Here is a 20,367-nt window from a genome sequence, read left to right as displayed (position 1 = left end):
AAAGGAGCAGTCCGTGAGCCAGAAATCTCCCTCCCCAAAAAAGTCTGTGCGCCCGCCATCCGCAGAGCTCGGCGCACAGGCTTTGCCAGCAGAAAAACAACAACAGAGCAGAAGTCGCGCGGCTCTGCCTTTACCGCACCCGCAGGCGCCGCCATCGCCAGCGCCGCGAGAGCCGCTTCTGCCTGCGCCCTCCGCGGAGCCTCCGCCGGCCCCGCCAGGACCGGCGCTGCGGGCACTGCTGCCAGCGGCCGCCATGGAGCCTCCGCCGGTGCCCCAAATAGCTGCCAGCGCGGCCGCGAAAAACCCTCTCTTCAGCCCCCCCTGCGCCCAGCGTGCAGGGCGCCGCTGCCGCCGAGAAACCCGAACACACAGAAGCGCCGCAGCCACCGGCAAAACCACCTCGGCGGCAGCGGCAGCAGCAGCGGTGAAAAAAAAACGAGAAAAAAAATGGAAAAGAGAAAAAAACCCAAGTTCGAAGCGCCGCTGGAACTGTCCGGGGCGCCCCTGCCCGCTGCCGCCGCCGCCACCGCCGCAGGGGAGCCCGGGCAACCGGTCCAGTCGCGGCCGCCAGCCGGCCGCGAGAGCCCTGTAGAAACCGAGCCCGATCCCGGGTCTGGGACCAGAACCAGATCCGTAACATGAGTGACAAACCCCCCGTGTACCAACGCGGCGGAGCGCGCGGCTCCCCCCGGCAGAGAAGCGGTGGCGGGAGGGGCAGCAACAACCCCGTTCCCCCTGCGCCCGCCCGCCGCCGCCAGCCGCGGGCCGGGCGGCCAGCCGGGCCCCCTAGCTCCGGCCTGCCGCAAAAACCCCGTAAAAGCCGAGCCCAAGCCCAGATCTGGAGCTGGGGCCGGGGCCGTGGCGAGCATTCCCCCCCCCCCGCACCCATCCAAGGTGCCGGCCAAGAAGCGGCGGGGGAAGGGGGGGGAGCCCAAGCCCCCCTTTCGCTCGCGCGCGCGCCCCCTGAGCTCCTTTCTTCTGTGCCGCGGGAAGCGGCGCGAGACCGCGGAGCCCGCGCGGACGCCCCTGCTCCCCCCGCGCGTGCGCGCCCCGCGCGGAGCGAGCCGCGAGAAGCGGCACGGAACCACGGGGCCCGCACAGCGCCCCGCGCTCGCTCACGCTCCAGCGGGGAAGCGGAGGTGAGCGCGGAGAGCGAACTTTGCTCCCCCCCGCGCCCGTCAGCGTGGCCCGCGCGCGCGCGGACCGTGCTACGGGCGCCGGGCCGAGATCTGCCAGCCTTGTGCTGCCAGGTTCTTCTCCTGCGAACCCGAGCTGCCCCGCGAGACGATGCCGGGGCTCGAGCAGTGCACCGGCCGGCACGCGTTCCCCCCCGCCTTGCAGGGGGTGAACCGCACCAAAGTCCTGCAATCCCTGCGAGACCCAAATTTGCTCACCTTGTACCACTTTAGTGTTCCTTTTAACTACTATATTGACAAGTTAGACTGTTAGTTCGACCAGACTAACAATGTTTTGTATTCGTTCACTGAGTTAAAGATATTTGACTCAACCGTCAAATCCTTGCAAGGAAAACAATCTTTAAACATCAAAATCATAAACCAAAATTCCAAATGAGTATCCGTTCCAATATCTAGTAAAAGAAACCACTTGTGCCGTGTTTGTTCTCCCTCCTGCAGGGCCCAGCAGGATGTTACAAACACTGTATATTTTTTATTTTTTTCCTAAACTGAAAGGGTGAATTCTGGAGGCTAGCTTCGGAGCAGGCTGTAGGCCCATGTCCTTAGTGGGCAACCCATCAGTGATTGCAAAGATTCCTGGTGAAGGCAGCAGCTTTTCCTTAGGAAGAAAGAGCATCAGTGTTTGCCAAGCCACTGCTCTTCAGTATTTCAGGCTAGAACTTCTCTTGGGGCAAGGTGCTACAAGCACTGGAAAATATCAAAGCAAAGTGTGGGATTTGTGGGTTTTGATTTTTGGGGTGGTTGACAGGGGAATAAGAATCTCTTATGATGCTTAGGCCTTGTTATTGATTATATTGATTAATAAGAGTCAAATTAGCAACTAATTAACAAATTTTATTAATCATAGCAGCAAAACATGGAGGCAATGCAGCGCTGGGCGACAGGGGGTTCTCTGTTCCGCCACTGCCGCGCATACTGAGGTTTCAGTCAGTCTTTTTAAGATGTTCACGAGCCTTTTGCGCATGCTTCGGGGTTGTTGTTGAAACATCTTGCTTCACTTCTATTCTTCTTCCTGGAAAGTCCCACGCCTGGTCTGTACGAAAACAACCCCGACCACAACTTGCGAAAAGCTTTCCACATTAGCTTGCGAAGGAAAAGAGAGCAAAAAAAAAGAAAAAAAACCAACCAACCACATCCTGATTAACTGACTAACATCATCCCAATTAATCCCAGTTAATGAACAAACATAATTCATAACAGTCCCTCCCCTTTTTATCTAGGACAATTCTTTGCTTTGTTCATTAAACCTTTTTAGTTCTTGTCTACTCCATTCTAACTCTTCTTCATCCGGGGCTAGGTTGATGGGTTCATATTTTGCCCGTATTAACATCAGATGAGCTGCTTCTAGTCTTTTTCTAACAATAGCTATTATTTTATTAAAGATGCAGGGACCAAGAGTTAATGCTAGAACAAATATAAGCACTGGTCCAGCTATTGTTGACAGAAGGGTGGTAAGCCAGGGAGACTGATTGAACCATTTGTGATACCAACTCTGGTGAGATTCTCTTTCGCGTTCCCTTTGCTCAAGTTGCTTCCTGAGCTCAGCCATAGTGTCTACTGCCACCCCTGTCGAATCCACATAGGTACAACATTGTTCCTTCAAGGCTATACATAATCCTCCCTGTTGTATTAACAGAAGGTCTAATCCTCTCCTATTTTGTAGGACTACTTCTGATAAAGACCGTACTGATTTGGTAAGAGCATCAATAGCTCTTTCTATTTTTAGCAAATCTTCATCCACTGATTTTCTCAATGTTGTTAGTCCAGCTCCTTGGGATACTAGAGAAGCTATACCTGTTCCTGCTCCAGCTCCTCCTATTGTTAACAGTAATGCAATCGTAAGTGCTGTAAATGGTTCTCTTTTTACTAAATGATGTTTTTCTGCCTCGTGATGGTCTAGTACATATTCTTTGGGATGGTATATAATTCGAGGGACAATGATTACTTGTATACAGTATTCAGATTTTTCATCGAATACTGTGGTGGACAAGCATGGTGTTACCCCTAACTTGGAGCATATCCATTTATTATTATAAGCTGGCACTAACCAATTAGCGACCTCCTTCTTCTGTATTTTTATAGTTTTATTACACAAGTACTTTTGCTCTGGAGGGATAGCTCCTATACATAACCCCTGTCCGGTAACTTGCGTTATTGTAATCCCCGGGGTTCCTTTTTCCCGATTCCATAAACACTCTCTGGGATTAGTTCCGTTCCTCCTTCTTATATTAGCTACTGACCCTATTGCTTCATAAAATGGAGGATGAATGTCATAACATAGCCAGCATTCTTTAGTTAATTCAGGATGGGTTTGATTTAAAACACTAAAGCTAGCTTGCATAATCTTCCAAAAAGTATCATATGCTTCAGGGGGTGAATGTTCTGTGGGTAGCATCATGATATCTTTTTCTTTAGATATACTATAGGTGGTATTACCGCTAGATGCAGGCTTTCTCTTCTCGGTTTCTCCTTCGATTATGTTTTTCAAGGGTTCATTGGGTCCTATTGCCTCTGGTAAATTATGAGGAATCCTTTCTTTCTTTATAAGAAAGTGTCCTCCTCGATCTTTTCCAGGTTCCCACACTCGTATTCCCCATGTCTTCCCAATAAACCAACCGAGGTCTGCCAATGTTTGAGATTCCACTGTAATTCCTAACCTATCACAAATGCCCTCCTCCGTGCAGGGTAGCCACTTTACAGAAATATATGGATCTGGGCCCCCTCCGGGTGTAAATCCTAATGCCAGGGTCTCACAACCCCAATATCCACAATAGAATTCTCCGGGATAATTACAATATCCTTTCCCAGGATTCGAAGCTGGGCATATATAGATTGGTCGTCTTGGTGGACCTTTTGCAACTAACTCAAGAAACTGACTTGGCTGATCTATTGAAAGTAACTCAAAAAGCCGGCATTCGAAAGTGGGCGCCCCTGAACTGATTACCGATTGAATTACTCTCTGCTCTTCTTCCCTAATTAGGGACCACTCAAAGGGTTCATGCGTAACTCTATCATTCCCATAAACTCCCAATAGATTCCAAAACAATATCCAGGATAACAAAAGGCCCATGGCTTTCCCATTCCAGTAATGGGGATCCCACCTCTTAGAGAAGTTATTCCCACTCTTGGGGCATCTCCTGGACCATAATATTGTGATCCCATTGACAACCGGAGAATTCCCTCCACTGTTTACTTCCCCTCTGCCTCGCCCGTCGACTCGGTTGCTTTGAGCCACGGGGTGAGCCATCTTCTCGGCAGCAAGAGAATTCTTCAGGAGGGAACTGTCTCCCTGTCTGTGTGAGCCTCAGTCTATAAGACTGCCAATTACAATTCTTCACCTCCGGGGCTTTGCAGCTCGCTGATGCCACCCTTCGGCGACACAGTCCTGCCACTAGCCGGGCCACAAAGGGTCGAGGCTCGTTCGGGTGATAACAGTATAGGTCCGGATTTACCCCCTTTGTAAATATATTCCACCACTCGGCCGATCCTTTTTCTAGGTCTCCTGTTTTGACTCTTTGAGCTAATACCCAATCAGTTAATTCTCGCTGGAATGTCCAGCACGGCCGGCACACTCCTCGAGGGGGATGTCCGTTTCTGCAATGGGTCCACCACTTTTCCTTACAAACTAAACAAATAAAACAAACAAATGGATAGCAATTTCCCCCACAACTAATATCGGTGCATGTTACACCCACATCTTTGTTATAAATGTTTCCTTGCTCATTAAATTTAAGTGCCTTAGACAGGTGTTTAATTACAAAAGTTCTATTTTGGTTGCTCTTGTTCATCAAATTCTGAAATTTTAATGTCCCTTATTATTGCCGCGGTCTCTTGGACAATTTAACCTTCAAGTCTCCCGCAGGACTAGTGACCATCCACTCTCTATTGCTCACTGGTCCTTTAATACGGCTGGCATGAGTCCATCCCTTCTCAGCAGTTCGGATAGCTGTGTTGGTGGTCAAAAGCACCAGGTACGGTCCTTCCCAGCGAGGTTGTAGAGTGGTCTCTTTCCACGTTTTTATGAGAACCCAATCCCCTGGCTTGACCTGATGTAATGTAATATCAAGAGGAGGTCTCTGGGTTAGTTGTCCTTTTCTCCAAAGTTCCTGGCGATACTGCATCAGTTTATGAATATACGTGTGAGTAATTTTATCTGAGATTCCCGGGTGGTTCATGGGGATTCCTGCATCATAGGGCATTCCATATAACATTTCAAAGGGAGATATTCCTATGTCAGCTCTGGGTTGGGCTCTAATATTCAGCAATGCTAAAGGAATACATTTAATCCATGAGAGTTTAGTCTCAAGCATTAATTTTGTTAATTGTTTCTTAAGTTCTCCATTCATTCGTTCTACTAGACCTGAACTTTGTGGATGCCACGGAGTGTGTTCTTCCCATCTTATTCCCAGGGCTTCCACCAGATTCTTTATGATTTTAGATGTAAAATGTGGTCCTTGATCCGAATCAATAACTTCGGTTATTCCATATCTGGGGATTATATGTTCTAATAAAACCTTTGTTACTGTCTGTGCGGTGGCCCTGATGGTTGGGAAGGCTTCTACGAAATGTGTAAGATGGTCTACAATGACTAGAATATATTTATACCTCCCTACTTTGGGGAGTTCTGTAAAATCGATTTGAACTTTAGAAAATGGTCTCACTGCTAAGGGTCTTCCCCCCATTGTCATTTGTCTCCGTACAGCTCTATTAACTTTTAGGCATGTGGGGCATCCCTGAGTAATATATTTTGCCAGATCATGTAGTCCTATACACATATATTTAGCCGCAAAATGGTCTATTAGGGCTTGGCTACCCCAATGTGTCTGTTTATGTAGATTGTCTAGAATCTGAAAAGCTATTGACTTTGGTAACACTTTTCTTCCATCAGGTAAATGCCAGTTCCCTTCTTTATTTTTAGTGCACCCCATTTGAGCAAGTTTCTGTTCCTCTTTTGGGGTGAGTACAAAAATTTTCAATTCGGGTACTGAGGGCCCCATTCCCTTTTCCTTTAACACTAGTTCTCGTAATGCTGCCTGTTTAGCTTCCTGATCTGCTGCATTATTTCCCCTTGTTTTGTAATCTACCCCCTTCTGGTGTCCTTTTAGGTGTACTACAGCTAGCTTTACAGGTCCTCGCAAAGCGACTAAAACTGCTTTTATTAACTCCTGATGGATCAAATCTTTCCCTTGTGAGTTGATTAATCCCCTTTCTTCCCAGATTTTTCCGAAAGTATGTATTACCCCATAACTATATTTAGAGTCCGTGTAAATTGTCCCAACCTTTCCCTTTAATCTCTTTAGAGCTCGTAGGACAGCATATAGTTCACAAGCTTGTGCTGACCAAGAACTGTTCAATGGTCCTGATTCTAGAATCTCCAATGTCTTCCCATCTATAACTGCGTATCCTGATTTTCTTTTCCCTTCAATCACTCTGGAAGAACCATCTACGAAGATTCTCTCCCCATCGTCTAATTCTTCTTCTTCCAGGTCGGGTCTAATCTTTGTCTGTTCTTCAATGGTCTGAAGACAATTATGTGTTAGTTCTGACTCTTCAGACCCTCCATATAGAAATTGGGCAGGGTTTTGGAGGCTCGTTGTTTCTAAAGTTAAATTCGGAGCTTCCAATAAAATTCCCTCATATTTAAGTAGACGGGAGTCTGATATCCATTTCTCAGCTTTCTGCTGCAACACACCCCGGATATTATGAGGGGACAACACTTTTATGCAGCTATTAAAGGTGATTTTTCTGGCCTCTTCTACTAATAAGGCACATCCTACGATCACTTGCAAACAGGTAGGCCATCCTCTGCTTACGGGATCTAATAACTTTGACAAATAGCCTACTGGCTTTTTCTTCCCAGCCCATTCTTGGGTCAGGACCCCATATGCTGTGCCATCACTCACATTTATAAATAAATAAAAAGGCCGATTCAGATCCGGCAGACTTAAAACTGGGGCGTTTATCAGATCTTCTCGTAATGCCTGAAGGTTCTCCTCATCTTGCTGAGTCCAAGTAATTAAACCCCCGAGAGTCAATTTATGATATAAAAATTTAACTTTACTACTGTAGTTTTCGATCCATTGCCGACAATATCCCATTAGACCTAGGATTTGTCTAATTTGCCTTTTATTTTTAGGAGGTGGTAATGACAAGATTCCTTTTATGCGTTCGGGGTCTATTTTCTTTTCTCCTTTGTTGATGTAATGTCCTAAATATCGTACTTCTTCTTCTACAAATTGTAGTTTGATTTTTGATACTTTGAGACCTTTTAATCCTAAGAAATTAAGGAGTTTGATACTTTCTCTTCTGACCTGTTCTTCCTCTTTCCCCGCAATTAATAAGTCATCTACATATTGAATAAGAGTAATACCTGAAGCAGGCTTGTATTCCTGCAAAATGTGTTCTAGTGCTTGTCCAAATAAATTGGGGGACTCAGTAAAGCCCTGAGGTAAAACCGTCCACCTCAGTTGTTGTTTTCTCCCAGTATCAGGATCCTCCCATTCAAATGCAAAGTAATCTCTGCATGTTTCATCTAAGGGACAGGCCCAAAATGCATCCTTTAAATCAATCACACTATACCATAGATTTTCAGGGCCTAATTTAGTTAGCAACGTATAGGGATTGGCCACTACGGGAAACCGAGAAATAGTTCTTTTATTTATTTCCCGCAAATCGTGTACTAATCGATACGTCCCATTAGGCTTCTTTACCGGCAAGATGGGAGTATTAAATGGGGACATGCAAGGTTCTAATAGTCCTTGATTTATAAGTCTCTCTATTTCTGGTTTTAATCCCTTCCTTCCTTCTAGTGAAATAGGGTATTGTTTGATTTTAATTGGAAGTTCCGGGTTTTTAATTTTTACCGTAAAAGGGGGTATCTCTAGACGCCCTACAGTCTCCGGGGTATACCAAACCTCAGGGTTAATCATCTCTTCATCTTCTACTCTAAGGGGACAAAGCTTTATTTTTATTTCTTTATTCTCCACTTCCAAGTTTATTCCTAATTCAATTATTAAATCCCGACCTAATAAATTAAACTCTGCTTCAGGTACTACTAAAAGATTCCCTAACCCTATCTTACATTTAGTTTCTACCTCTACATCTTTAACAATTCCAACTTTAAAGGGTTCTCCCTTAGCTCCTACAACCAGGGCTGTCTCTCTGGATAGTTTACATCCAGAGGGCAATTTTTGTACGGTAGATCTCTCAGCCCCCGAGTCTACCAAAAATTCTATTTCTTCGCGGTGGGGACCCACTTTTAGTTTTATCAAGGGCTCACGATGTTTCTGGGTCCCCAACAAGTACAAATTGAGCCCCTGACATCCCTAATCTTCCTTGAACATCTTTTCATCCTGCACCTTAATCCTGCAATTTCTTTTAAGATGTCCCTTCCTCCCACAATAAAAACAATTCCTTTCTTCTCTTCTTTCTTCCACTCCTCTATTTCCCTCCCGGTTTGGGGGCTTCCCCCGAAATGGCCGTCTTTCCTGTTTATCCAATTCTCTACTTTCCCTGACTGCCGCAACCATCATTCTAACTTGTCTCTTATGACTCTCATCCTCCCTCCTAACATAAACTTTCTGCGCCTCTCTAAGAAGTTCATCTAATCCTCTATCTTGCCAGTTTTCAATTTTCTCTAATTTCTTACGTATGTCGTCCCAGGCCTTAGCAACAAACTGAGTCTTTAATAAAGCCTGACCTAACTGAGTGTCTGGATCCAAACCAGAATACATTTGCAAGTTTTTACGCAATCTTTCCAGCCACTCATTGGGAGATTCTTCCTTCTTTTGCCTCTCATTAAAGGCCCTATTGATATTCTGACCCCTAGGAACTGCTTCCCTAATTCCTTGAATAATTATAGTGCGCAAATCCTGCATATGCGTCCTATGATCTCCGTTCTGGTGGTCCCACTGAGGCCTCTGCAGGGGCCATTTTATGTCTGCCTGGGGTCCTTGTGCATGTTGAGCGTCCCAAATGCGCATCCCTGCAGTCCTTATCATATTCTTCTCTTCAGTGGTAAACAATATATTTAAGATGGACTGCAGTTCATCCCAAGTATAGATATTAGGTCCTAAAAATTGATCCACTCGCTCAGCGACCCCCAGAGGATCTTCTAAAATCTTTCCCATCTCCTTTTTAAAATCTCTCACATCCCCCGAACTGAGAGGTACTGAAATAAATCCCATCTGTGGATTAGGACCTCCCATGGGCACTTCTCTTAACGGAAACAAGTTTTGTTGCCGCGCACGGCTCCTAGTTCTGGGTCCCTGATCTTGGCTTCCTTCCTGCTCATTTGGTCTTTCTTGCAGACCCCGATCTCCCTGATTATTTAACTCCGGCTCCGCCTGTGGCGGTGGGGGAGCCATCGGTTGCGGTGGGACATACGGTGGGGGTCTTACAGGAAGATCCTCTTCCTGTCGGGGTTTTTGTTTTTTACTTTCCGGGTCTATTTCTGATAATTTAAAAATTGAGACTCCCGGTCCTCCTGGGCGTGTAACCCAGACTGCTGCATACTCACTCTCCTCTTGATTGAATGGGATTTTATTATTTACCCAAATATTTAATTTTTGTTGCATCCAATCCTCAGTAGAACCGAACTTTGGCCACCATACTGCCTCATCAATTTGTTTTCCTCCCCACACTTTTACACAATAATAGATCACCTTGGCCTTATCTTTATTCCCAGTCCCAGGATAATACTTCCACATCTCCAACATAAATCCCAATGGGGAGTCCCTGGGTACTGGAGAACGCTTCATGGGTGAAAGGGGCTTGCTTCTCCCTTGTCCCATCTTCCGGAGTGCCTTCTCTCGATCGTGTGTGCGTTTCACTCGCTTCACTCACTTCCCCTTTTTCGTGACCCACGTCCTCGCGGACAATGGGAAATGCACTACTGAGGGTCCGCACTCGCTTGGGGAATCCGGCTGCCAGTTCCCCTCTCAAACACACAAACCACAATCGCCACACTCCGGGAACCCGACCCCGACCGAACGGAAACCCCTGCCAAACAGGCAGTAACTTACGCGTCCGCGTTCCGCGTCTTCGCCCGGACTTTTGTGCACAAAATTTAAGGGGTCGACCGGTCCTTCCTTGCCTCCCTGTTTTAATTTGGGTTCGTCGGTGGAAGTAGGGCAAGCAACCGAAGCTGGGGCCGCAAGTTACAGCGGGGCGCCTCCCCAAACCTCAATAGCTCACCAATATTCCCATCCGAGTCACGGCACCAATTGTTATTGATTATATTGATTAATAAGAGTCAAATTAGCAACTAATTAACAAATTTTATTAATCATAGCAGCAAAACATGGAGGCAATGCAGCGCTGGGCGACAGGGGGTTCTCTGTTCCGCCACTGCCGCGCATACTGAGGTTTCAGTCAGTCTTTTTAAGATGTTCACGAGCCTTTTGCGCATGCTTCGGGGTTGTTGTTGAAACATCTTGCTTCACTTCTATTCTTCTTCCTGGAAAGTCCCACGCCTGGTCTGTACGAAAACAACCCCGACCACAACTTGCGAAAAGCTTTCCACATTAGCTTGCGAAGGAAAAGAGAGCAAAAAAAAAGAAAAAAAAACAACCAACCACATCCTGATTAACTGACGAACATCATCCCAATTAATCCCAGTTAATGAACAAACATAATTCATAACAGGCCTGAGACCAGGATTGGGAGTCATATCTTTCACCTGGGCTTTCAGGCTTGTATATCTCTCTCAATACATGTTATATACTGATTCCTAAAAGGCTGATTACTGCACAGATGTTGACTCTTTCCTAGCTACCCTGAAATATAGATAAAAAGCAGACAAAGTTGTGACTTTCATAAATCCTGTCTTAGTCTGGGTGCCAGATTACAGGGCAGTCTGAGACAAAATTTCCTGGTTTTGGAAATTTTGGTCAAAACACATCAGGAAGCTCACTGAATGAAGAGTTTTTGTCTAATACTAAGGAATACTGTGCAAGAGATGAGGCACAGGTGAGGCAGTCTGCTACATACCCTGTAGCACAATGCTGATGTCACGGTGGGTCTTGATGCTGATCCACTCCACACAGATTGGAATTCATGAGCTCGATAGCAGAAAATGTAAAAATCACTGTAGGCTGATTCCAATAGGATTATTTTGTACAGTAGCAAAATATAATTTTTATGTATAGCTATTGAATAAAAAAACCTGAAAATTATTGTTTAAAATATTATTTCAGTTATTTATTTATTTATTTAAAAGAGGGTGGTGAAACACTGGCACAGGCAGCCCAGAGAGGTTATGTGTATCCCATCCCTCTAACCATTCAAGGTCAGTTTGGACTGGGCTCAGAGGAATCTGATCTAGTTAAAAAATGTTCCTAAACCACAATATTTCTAAAAAATTATATATAAAAAATTAAATTGGATGTGAAGCACCATATTCTTGATTCCACTGTGTTTATTACACCAGTTTATGACTAGCATATACTTAAAGTAATTTCTTTTGAAAGCTATTTCTATTATGGTGACTATATGGCTGTGGTGAATTAGTTCATTCTTACAGTTACTTCAATATAACTTTAATTTTCCAGCTCATCAGTGGCCATCAGTTACCACGCAGCAGCATGTCAAGGACCAACAAAGCTAACCCCATGGTACAGATAGAAATCTATGGTGTGCCAGAGGATGAAGCAAGAAAGAAAACTAGTATTGGTAGAATCTAGTAATGGTAGAATGTAGTAATTGGTAGAATCTAGTAATGGTGAGCATCAGTCTGCTTCTCTAGGCTGTGAACAAAGCACAACAACATTTTATAAGGAAACACCAATTATTTCTCTCTAGACTAGGATTTCCTGGCACAAAATCTGTAGCAGAAGTTCATGCTGTGTGTGCCATTTTTCTAGATTGGTAGATTAAGTAGATTGGTAGATTAAGTAGATTGGTAGATTAAGGAAGCACAAACACACAGCTGGGAGCACTCCCCCTTTCTAAAGGAAGGTGGAATTGTTTTTTTTGCACACTGCTGTGGGCTCATCCTGAACAGCAGCTCAGCTCCAAAGAGCTGCTTGCTTGTTCTCCTCTAGTTGAATGGGAAGAGGGCTGGAAAGGTCAAAATGAGAAAACCCTCGGGTAGAGAAGAAGACAGTTTGATAGATAAAGCAAAAGCTGCCCACACAAGCAAAGCAAAATAAGGAATTCATTCACCACTTCCCATGGGCAGGCAGGTGTAGAGCCATTCCCAGGGAAACAAGGCTTCATTTTGGAGCTCTGAGGTTACTTGGGAAGACAGACACTGCAATTCTGAATGCCCTCCCTTCCTCCTTCCCCCCAGCTGTGAGCATGACACCATTTGTAAGGAACATCCCCTTGGCCAGCTGGGGTCAGCTGTACCACTTGTGCCTCCTCCCAACTTCCTGGGTACCCCCAGCCCCCTCACTGGGATGGGGAGGCTGCTCTGCAGTGAGAAAGACAGAAATCTCGACACTGTGGAAGCCCTGTTCAGCAATAGCTCAAACACTGGGGTGTAGTCAGTGCTGTTTGAGTCAAAAATCCAAAATGCAGCACCATAGGGGTTGACATGAAGAAAGTTAACCCTATCCCAGCCTTAACCACTTAACTTAATGACGAGGTTTTCTTAAGAAATTGCTGTAACTTCATCACTCGTCTCATTTGAAGTCTCTGGTAGGAGTAATCCCTTAATTGCTTGACAGGTGAAGTGTGTACTCTTTGTAGCTGTCTTTGAGCACTCCCTTATCTTTATAATACAGATCTTCTTGATGTCTCAGACTACAAGCTTTCTGTGATCTCATTTTGTCTGTGCCTCTGTCTTCTATGCTTCCTTTTTCTTTTTTATAGATAGCTGCTGTTTTAAATCAGCCCCTGAATTTCTTTTCCCTGTATGAACATTGCTAAAGACCAGGCAAACCCCTCCTGTTCCACATTCTCTTTTTGTATTTCTGGTCAAGTGAACGTTCTACTACCTGAATTTATTCATTTCCAGCACTGTGAAAGGAGAAACTTTGACAAAAGCATGAAACTGGTATGGTTATAGGAAAATTTAAGCTGAGCAGAAGTTCTTAACCTGGCTATCCTTGTCTCATTTTTCTCTCTTTTAAGGGATGACACCAACTATCTTAGGCTTTTGCCCCACTACAGTCAGTGGGAGTTTAGTTATTTGTTTAAATGGGCACAGATACCTAGGGTAAAAGAAACTCTTTACCAGTTCAGACTAGTGATAGCAGCTTAGTTATAGAGTAGAAAAAAAAGAAATCATATTTTAATCCTGTTTCTTTTCTCCTTTAATTAGCTTTGAGCCCTAAATGGAACGAAACATTCTCTTTTAACATCCAAGTTCCAGAACTGGCAATGATACGCTTCTGCGTGCAGGATGAGATTTCTCTGTCTAACAACGAATTCCTTGGCCAATACACTTTACCTGTGATGAGCCTCAATAGAGGTAATACTTTTATGAGGTTCTCCGGACCACCCAGAAAGGTGATCGGAGAAATCTCAATCTCCGGAGGGGTGTGCTTGGTGTCCCCGATGGCGATGTACTTACTGTCACGTCCGGTGTCCATTGTCTTTTCCTCCAGCGGGTCCACAGCTACTACTGTCCAGTGCTGGGACCGGAAGAGGATGTCTCGTGTCGTTACCAAGTGTCTCGTCCAGTGAATAGGCCATGTCCGGTTGGTGTTTTTCCCCCCCACCGCGATACCTGCCCCATTTGTTGCTTCACGCGGGGCAGGTTCGCGCCGCGCTTTTAGTTTTTTTTATTAAAGACTCCCTCTCCCCCTTTTCCCCCCATATTGCCCCTCGCAGGTCCAGGGCAGGGATGCGCGGCAGGGCAATCCCTGGTCATATGCCCCAGCTGCCTACAGCGATAGCACTGCAGAGGTTTTCCAGACAGTGGTGGAGGTTGGCCTGGCGGGTGCTGGGCTATTGCTGCAGTCGGTGGTCTCGTGGCCGCCGGTGGTAGAGATGGCGCCCTGGACGTCCCCACTAATGGCACTTTCTTCTCGCATGCATCAATGAGGACATCCAAGGTTGGCGGTGGATACAAAGGCAGGCTGAAAATAACTTGTTTACAAATGTCATTACAATTTGTCTTTGCCATCTCCAGGATAAGCTGCTCCTGCAGCTCAGGTCTGTCAACCTGCCTCTCTATCTGTTCCTGTAATCGCTTGACAAAAATGGTAAAGGGCTCATTGGGCGACTGCTTGATATTTGAAAAGTTGGTCAGGGGTTCCCCTCCCGGCAAGATGTTAAATACCTTCTCAGCGGCCTCTGTTATTTTAATTAGGACAGGCCAAGGTAAAACCCTGGCGTGTTCTTCTGGCTTCCCCCAATTCCCTTCACCGCACAGGTGGTCTATCGAGAGGGGATTCTCGTCTGCGTCAACCGCAAGACTCCTCGCTGCGCAACAGCTCAGGAAGGATGGCCTCCAACGATTTCTTCCACCTTTGTTTCCACAGCCTATAGTCAGCTGGGGAAAGGAGGCAGGCAAACAGTTCTTTTAAATCGTGGGGAACCATCTCGTTCGCCGAGAAGGTGGCCTTTAATAAGCCCTTAAAATATTCACTTCTCCTGCTGAACTCCTCCTGGGCTTTGCACAGCTCCCTCTTTGTCTGGAAGGAGAAGGGTTCCCATTCTCGGTACCTCCCTCCCCTTCCTCGAAAACTGACTGGTGCGGCAAAGGGAATCACAACCTGTTCCGGGTTCTGGTCCTCAGGCCTGTCACTTCCGGTCCCCAAAGCATGGGGACCGGATGGGGCGGCACGGGAACTGGGAGAAGGGGCATGGGAACCAGGAGGAGGGGCGTGGGAACCAGGAGGAGGGGCGTGGGAACCAGGAGCCAGAAGAGGCGGGGCTGGAGGGCCGACTGAGGAGGAGGGTTGGAGGGAGGAGCCGCAGCCGGAAGAGGTGGGGTTTTGGGAGGTTACACTTTGGGGGCACGCCCCCGAGGAGGAGGAACCACCCAAGGGGAGGTGGGAGGAGTCAGGGTAGGATAGAAGGGAGGGGCTAGGGAAGAAGGGGTTGCACTTTGTGGGAAGAAAGGGGTTCTGGGAAGAAGGAGAACAAGGGAAGGGTCCGACCATGCGGTCCCCGCCATCTTGTGCCCCTTGGGGGCCATTTTGAGGGTCAGGCAGGGCATGGGGAGACATAGGAGAGCACTGGAGACAAGGGAAAATAGGGGATCCAGGGTTCTGGGAAAGTAACTGGGGATCATTAACTTTATTAAACTGGGGATTTGCAACTTGGAAAGGGGATAACTTTGGATTGTCAACTGGGGGAACAGGGGAATGGGTAAGGGCTCCGGCAGCTTGGCCAGGGCTACTGGGGCAAGGGTTCTGAGGGAGGCTTGGGGAGCCAGGGAGACTGCTGCCGACTTCGGAGCCCTGCGTTCTACGGGTTGCTCCGCAGGTCTCCCCCAACTTAGGAGCATGGGGATTGGGAAACTGGGGAAACTGAAGAAACTGGGGAAGGCTGCGTTGGCTGCCTCTGCATTCCCTTTCTTTCAATTAAGGCAGTCTGAATTAAAACGAAAAGTGGGATTAATTTGGCGGCTGTTTTGTCACCCTGAACCACCAAAGCCGTTAATTTGGACCCAACCGAATTCCAAAATATCACTGAGATAACATTTTCAGGGGACACATGGGGAAAATGCAGGAACAGCCAACGTACTAGCCTTTTGACCAACCCACGCGAAAATTTATGATTCCCACCCTCGAGGATACCCACAACTTGGAGGAAAATCCCCCTCTGCGGAGCCGACAAACATGCGCCCATCTCTGATTCCCCCCTGGCTCCGCAGTTCCACCGCCTCCCAGCAGCAAATGTAAACTTAACTGAAAATAAGGGTCAGGACCCAATTCACAACACACAAGGGGGACTCACACACACACACACACCCCTCCTTCCCCCACTGGGGAAACTCACCAGGTCCTGACTTGGGCTGTGGAAGGCGTCCGAGCCCCAGAAGCGGTCTCCTGCACACCGGAGGTTGTCGCTTCTTCCCCGGGAGTGCCGCCGGACAAAAACCGACCTGCTACAACCGGGGTAACTGCCGCCCACAAGTCTTTGTAATCCACAGGGTCGACTCCTCCGGGGGTCTCCACAGGCTGCAGAGGCCCCACGTTGGGCGCCAGTTAACGCTGCTCCTTCCGCGGCCTTTCCAGCTCAGGCTAGCTCTGCCTCACTGACCGCTAGCAGCGTCAGGAGTGGGGAATGATCTGGGAGCTATTTGTCCCAGACCGAACCTTCAGAGCTCTTAAGCCCTCAGGCACTGCGGTCTCAGCACGTTGTGGATGCTCGGTGGAGGAACGGAGGAGGCTCAGAGTCCAATAATCTTCCCAGAAACCGGATTTATTGTAGGAGACAGGAACAGTAGACGGGGAAGGGACTGGAAAGGTCAAAGGTAGGACAAACTGAGCGAGCAGCACCTCTGTGCGCCGCAATTTAAGGTGGGGAGGGTACAAACTCAGGAACCAATCAGGGTATTTCAGGGGAGGAGTTGGGGGGAGGGTTTACAATGTTGGGGGCCAATAGGGATAACACGTGGGAGGGGCGGCAGTCATAATGCCAATGGGGCTTCGAGTAAGGGATGAAAAGCAGGGAACTTGCTGGATCAAAGGGTTGGGTTTACATAGATTGATAGGGCTCGGGGGCAGGATCAGGGTAATGTATGAGGAACAATCTGGAAAAAGGGGCTAGGGTTTACAATAATTGACAAATGGGTGAAACCAACACAGAACCACGGGGGGGGGACAACAGGAACAAACCAACTAATTGTGTAAATAAAATTAATTGACTGCCTGCAACAACAGGTAATACTTTTATGTCAACCACCTATAACAGCTCAAAAAAATCTGCAACATTCCAGGCTTTTTTTGTTACTATAGCATTGAGAGACTTCAGCACTACGTTTATTCTCTAGAGCACAATTTTGTAACAAAATGAATAAATGGCACTCTCTGTTTTTTGAAATAAACATATTCTCTGAATGCAAATCCGTGATGTTGAAATCAGAACAATATTAATGGCAGGTGATTCTTCCCACTGCAGTATTCCATTCTAGATGGAAACTGCCCAGGTGGTATTTTAATTTTAATTAAGTTCTCTTAGTCTTTGTATCCTTTACCATCCTTATGTTTTTCTCTTACATACACTGCTGTAAGAATTTATTTACATAGCGAAGAAAGGACTACAAAATATTTCTTAATTTTTAATATCAAGATATTCATACACCTTTTGAAAGCAAATCAATATAGAAAGTGGTTAGGAAAAAACATTCAACAAGACAAAATATCTATATATTATATACAGACGTTAGTTGGATTTGATTATTATCCAATAAAGGAGGATTAGGAAAAAAATCCACAGAAGAAATCATCCTTGCACTGCAGCAACCTCTGTAAATTACTGGCTGCCTCTAGACTAAATTAAAACCAGTAAGGAACGTGGAAGAGCCATCACTGCTGCTGCTTTTCACTTCCTCTGAGTCCCTGTGTAACTGAGCAGAGGAAGGCTAAACCCTGTCTGTCAAAGCTGCAGCTTAATTAGCAAATATAGCCTCTGCCTCAGGAAAAAGAGAACATCCTCTGGGCTACTTCTAAGCTTGCAGAGCTGAGAAATTAGTATTACAAAGCAAGAGGCTCCTTCAAAAACAGGATATATAAACATTAGGAAAAATGGGTGGTTATGGTTGCTTCCCAAATATTAATGTGGTACCAAGACCCTTCCTTCTTCTTCCTTTGAGCTATGCATATACCAAAGCATGAACACCTCTCTTCTACCCTGCTACTTTCATTTTCCTCTTGCAGAATAGACCCAAATTGCTTCAAAGAAAATTAAAAATAAAATCCCAACTGCAGTAATTCAGTAATAATTACAAAAGAAGATAACCCACTCTGTCACTACGATACACCCTGCACTGTCTGCTATCGGCAAGACAAAACTAGAAGGCAACTGGCCAAAAGTGATTGCAGAAATATGACATTTTTTTTCCTCCAAACAACCACCTTTTTTACCTAAAATTTGAAAATATTTAACTGCTTCTCTTCAGCAGCAGTTTCTTTTTTTGTTACATATCCTGATCCAAATTTTTTTGGGTTATCTGGGTATGTGCATGAAGACAGAAGACACACTGACAGAGATCACTGCCATGGAGGTCAGTGGCAAGGCAACCAAAGAAGAAATTGCATTTATCTCAACTTCATGCAGGAGAATAAAAATATTTTGCTGTCAGTGAAATTCTGGAGAGCATTTTTTTGAGCAGGCATTTTCTACCTTTCAGAAATCTGGCAGCGTCTGTGGAGCGAGCCTCCAGATGGCTTTGTCATTTACCATGCTAAAAATGTAAAGATGCTCTATGCACGTTATTGATGTGAATATCCAAATATAGCTTATGTCCAATACCTTCAGCATCCTCATCAACCTGCCCTCAGCAGAGTGGCCAGGACTGGAGCAGCCTGGCTGGAACAGCTGCTTATGCAGCATTCCTGAGGGGGAACAATTGTGCTGGCAAAAATATGTGCCCTCATGGCCAAAAAGGGATCCTGGGGTGCATCGAGAAAAGCATTGACAGGAGGTTGAGGGAGGTGACCCTGCCTTTTTACTCAGCCCTAGTGAGGCACATCTGGAGTGCTGTGTTCAGTTCCAAGCTCAGCAGATGAAGAAAAGCAGGGAACCACTGGAGTGAGTCCAGTGAAGGGCTATGGAGATGGTGAGGGGACTGGGGCATGTCTCTCAAGAGAAAACTCTGAGTGAGCTGGGCTCACCCTGGAAAAGAGACAGCTGAGAGGGGACCTCATCCATGTCTGTCAGCATCTGCAGGAAGAGGTCAGGGAATGTACCAGGATCTGCTCCATGAGGCCCAGAAATGGGACAAGAGGCAACAGGAGGAACAGATACCCAGGAAGCTCCACCTGAATGGGAGGAAGAACTTCCTTGTGCAGTGATTGAGCACTGGAGCAGATTGCCCAGAGAGGCTGTGGAGAATCCCTCACCGGTGATATCCCAGAACCATCTGGACACAATCCTGTGCCACGTGCTCTGGGATGGCCCTGCTGGAGCTGGGAGGTGGCACCAGATGACCACTGTGGGCCCTTCCAGCCTGACCCATTCCATGATTCCATGAAACAAGAAGGGGTGGAAGAAAGTGAATGGTACTCACAAGTTCATTGTAAGTAGGGTCAGAGCCTCTTGGAGCTGTTCTTGTTTTCCTTCGACTGACCTCATAAGGATCTGGCAGAAGATAAAATTCAGCGTGTGCACTTGGGGCAGAGCCATCTGGGAGGTGCTGGAAAACAAGAAGGTCATAAATATGAGTGTCCATGTTCTAGCAAAGAAAACAAATAAAAAGTACCAAATGAAATCTGTGTTTTTAGCAGACATAAAAACATGTTGCATTTTCAGTATTCTCTGGGCTAAACTGGAGTGCCAGTGGAATAACAAGCATTAGTAGAATTCAGCTTAAAATGGAATCAGGAAAATAAAAATTAAATAACACAGAGACAAGGTAAAATTATCTGTCTTTAATATTTTCATTCTGATGGAAAAAATCCTTAAGCCTCAATCTACTCTAACTCATCTTAATCTGATACAAAGTCTGGCCTTTCCACTTTCCAGAGCAAGGCATAGGAACTGGATTTTAGATGGCAAGCTCCTACTGATTTTAACCCCCAAGTATCTGTGCTGATATTGGGGAGACCGATGGTTTCTAAGGGTGTTTTGTAAAACATATTGCTATAGAAGAGCCAGGAGCATTTCCTGCAGCAATATGGGCAGAACAGGATTCTTACAGCAGCCTTTCTGATCTCACCCATCACACAGCTGCAATCTCTAATTTTCCAGTTCAGGTTACTGAATGATATTCCAGATATTCCATCTTATACGGCAGCAACTCGAGATCAGAGACAATCTATTAACCAGGCTCAGTCATCAACACCAGCCAGTGCTGGTGGGTGGAGAATTTTCTGATAACTTCTGAGGAGCTGTAAAGTCATTCCTAAAGCAGATTACAATTACTCAGGAAACACATTCTATTACTTGAGGCTTCAAAAGAACACACAAGAAACATAAAAATTAAAAACTACGGAGCAGGCACGTGTCACTTAATGCTTGGCTTATAATTAAATACAAACCCTTGTGTTGGTTACACAGTATACAGTCAGAAAGCACAAAATGGAGTGTATCAAAATATCAATAATTTTGA

The 20,367-nt window shown here is 46.0% G+C and overlaps 1 long non-coding RNA gene across 1 annotated transcript; it reads right to left on the bottom strand.

Moving 5' to 3' along the window:
• Nucleotides 1-13,675: 13,675 nt before the first annotated feature.
• Nucleotides 13,676-19,531, bottom strand: LOC131586174 (uncharacterized). Its single transcript, XR_009279101.1, has 3 exons — nt 19,327-19,531; nt 16,092-16,554; nt 13,676-14,325 (listed from the first exon to the last, which is right to left on the bottom strand). It is a non-coding gene; the product is annotated as an uncharacterized LOC131586174 (long non-coding RNA).
• Nucleotides 19,532-20,367: the final 836 nt, after the last annotated feature.

This window comes from Poecile atricapillus, chromosome 18, assembly GCF_030490865.1.
Source record: "Poecile atricapillus isolate bPoeAtr1 chromosome 18, bPoeAtr1.hap1, whole genome shotgun sequence".
In the NCBI taxonomy this organism is placed as follows: Eukaryota; Metazoa; Chordata; class Aves; order Passeriformes; family Paridae; genus Poecile; species Poecile atricapillus.
This window is presented reverse-complemented; position numbering and strand designations above follow the sequence as displayed.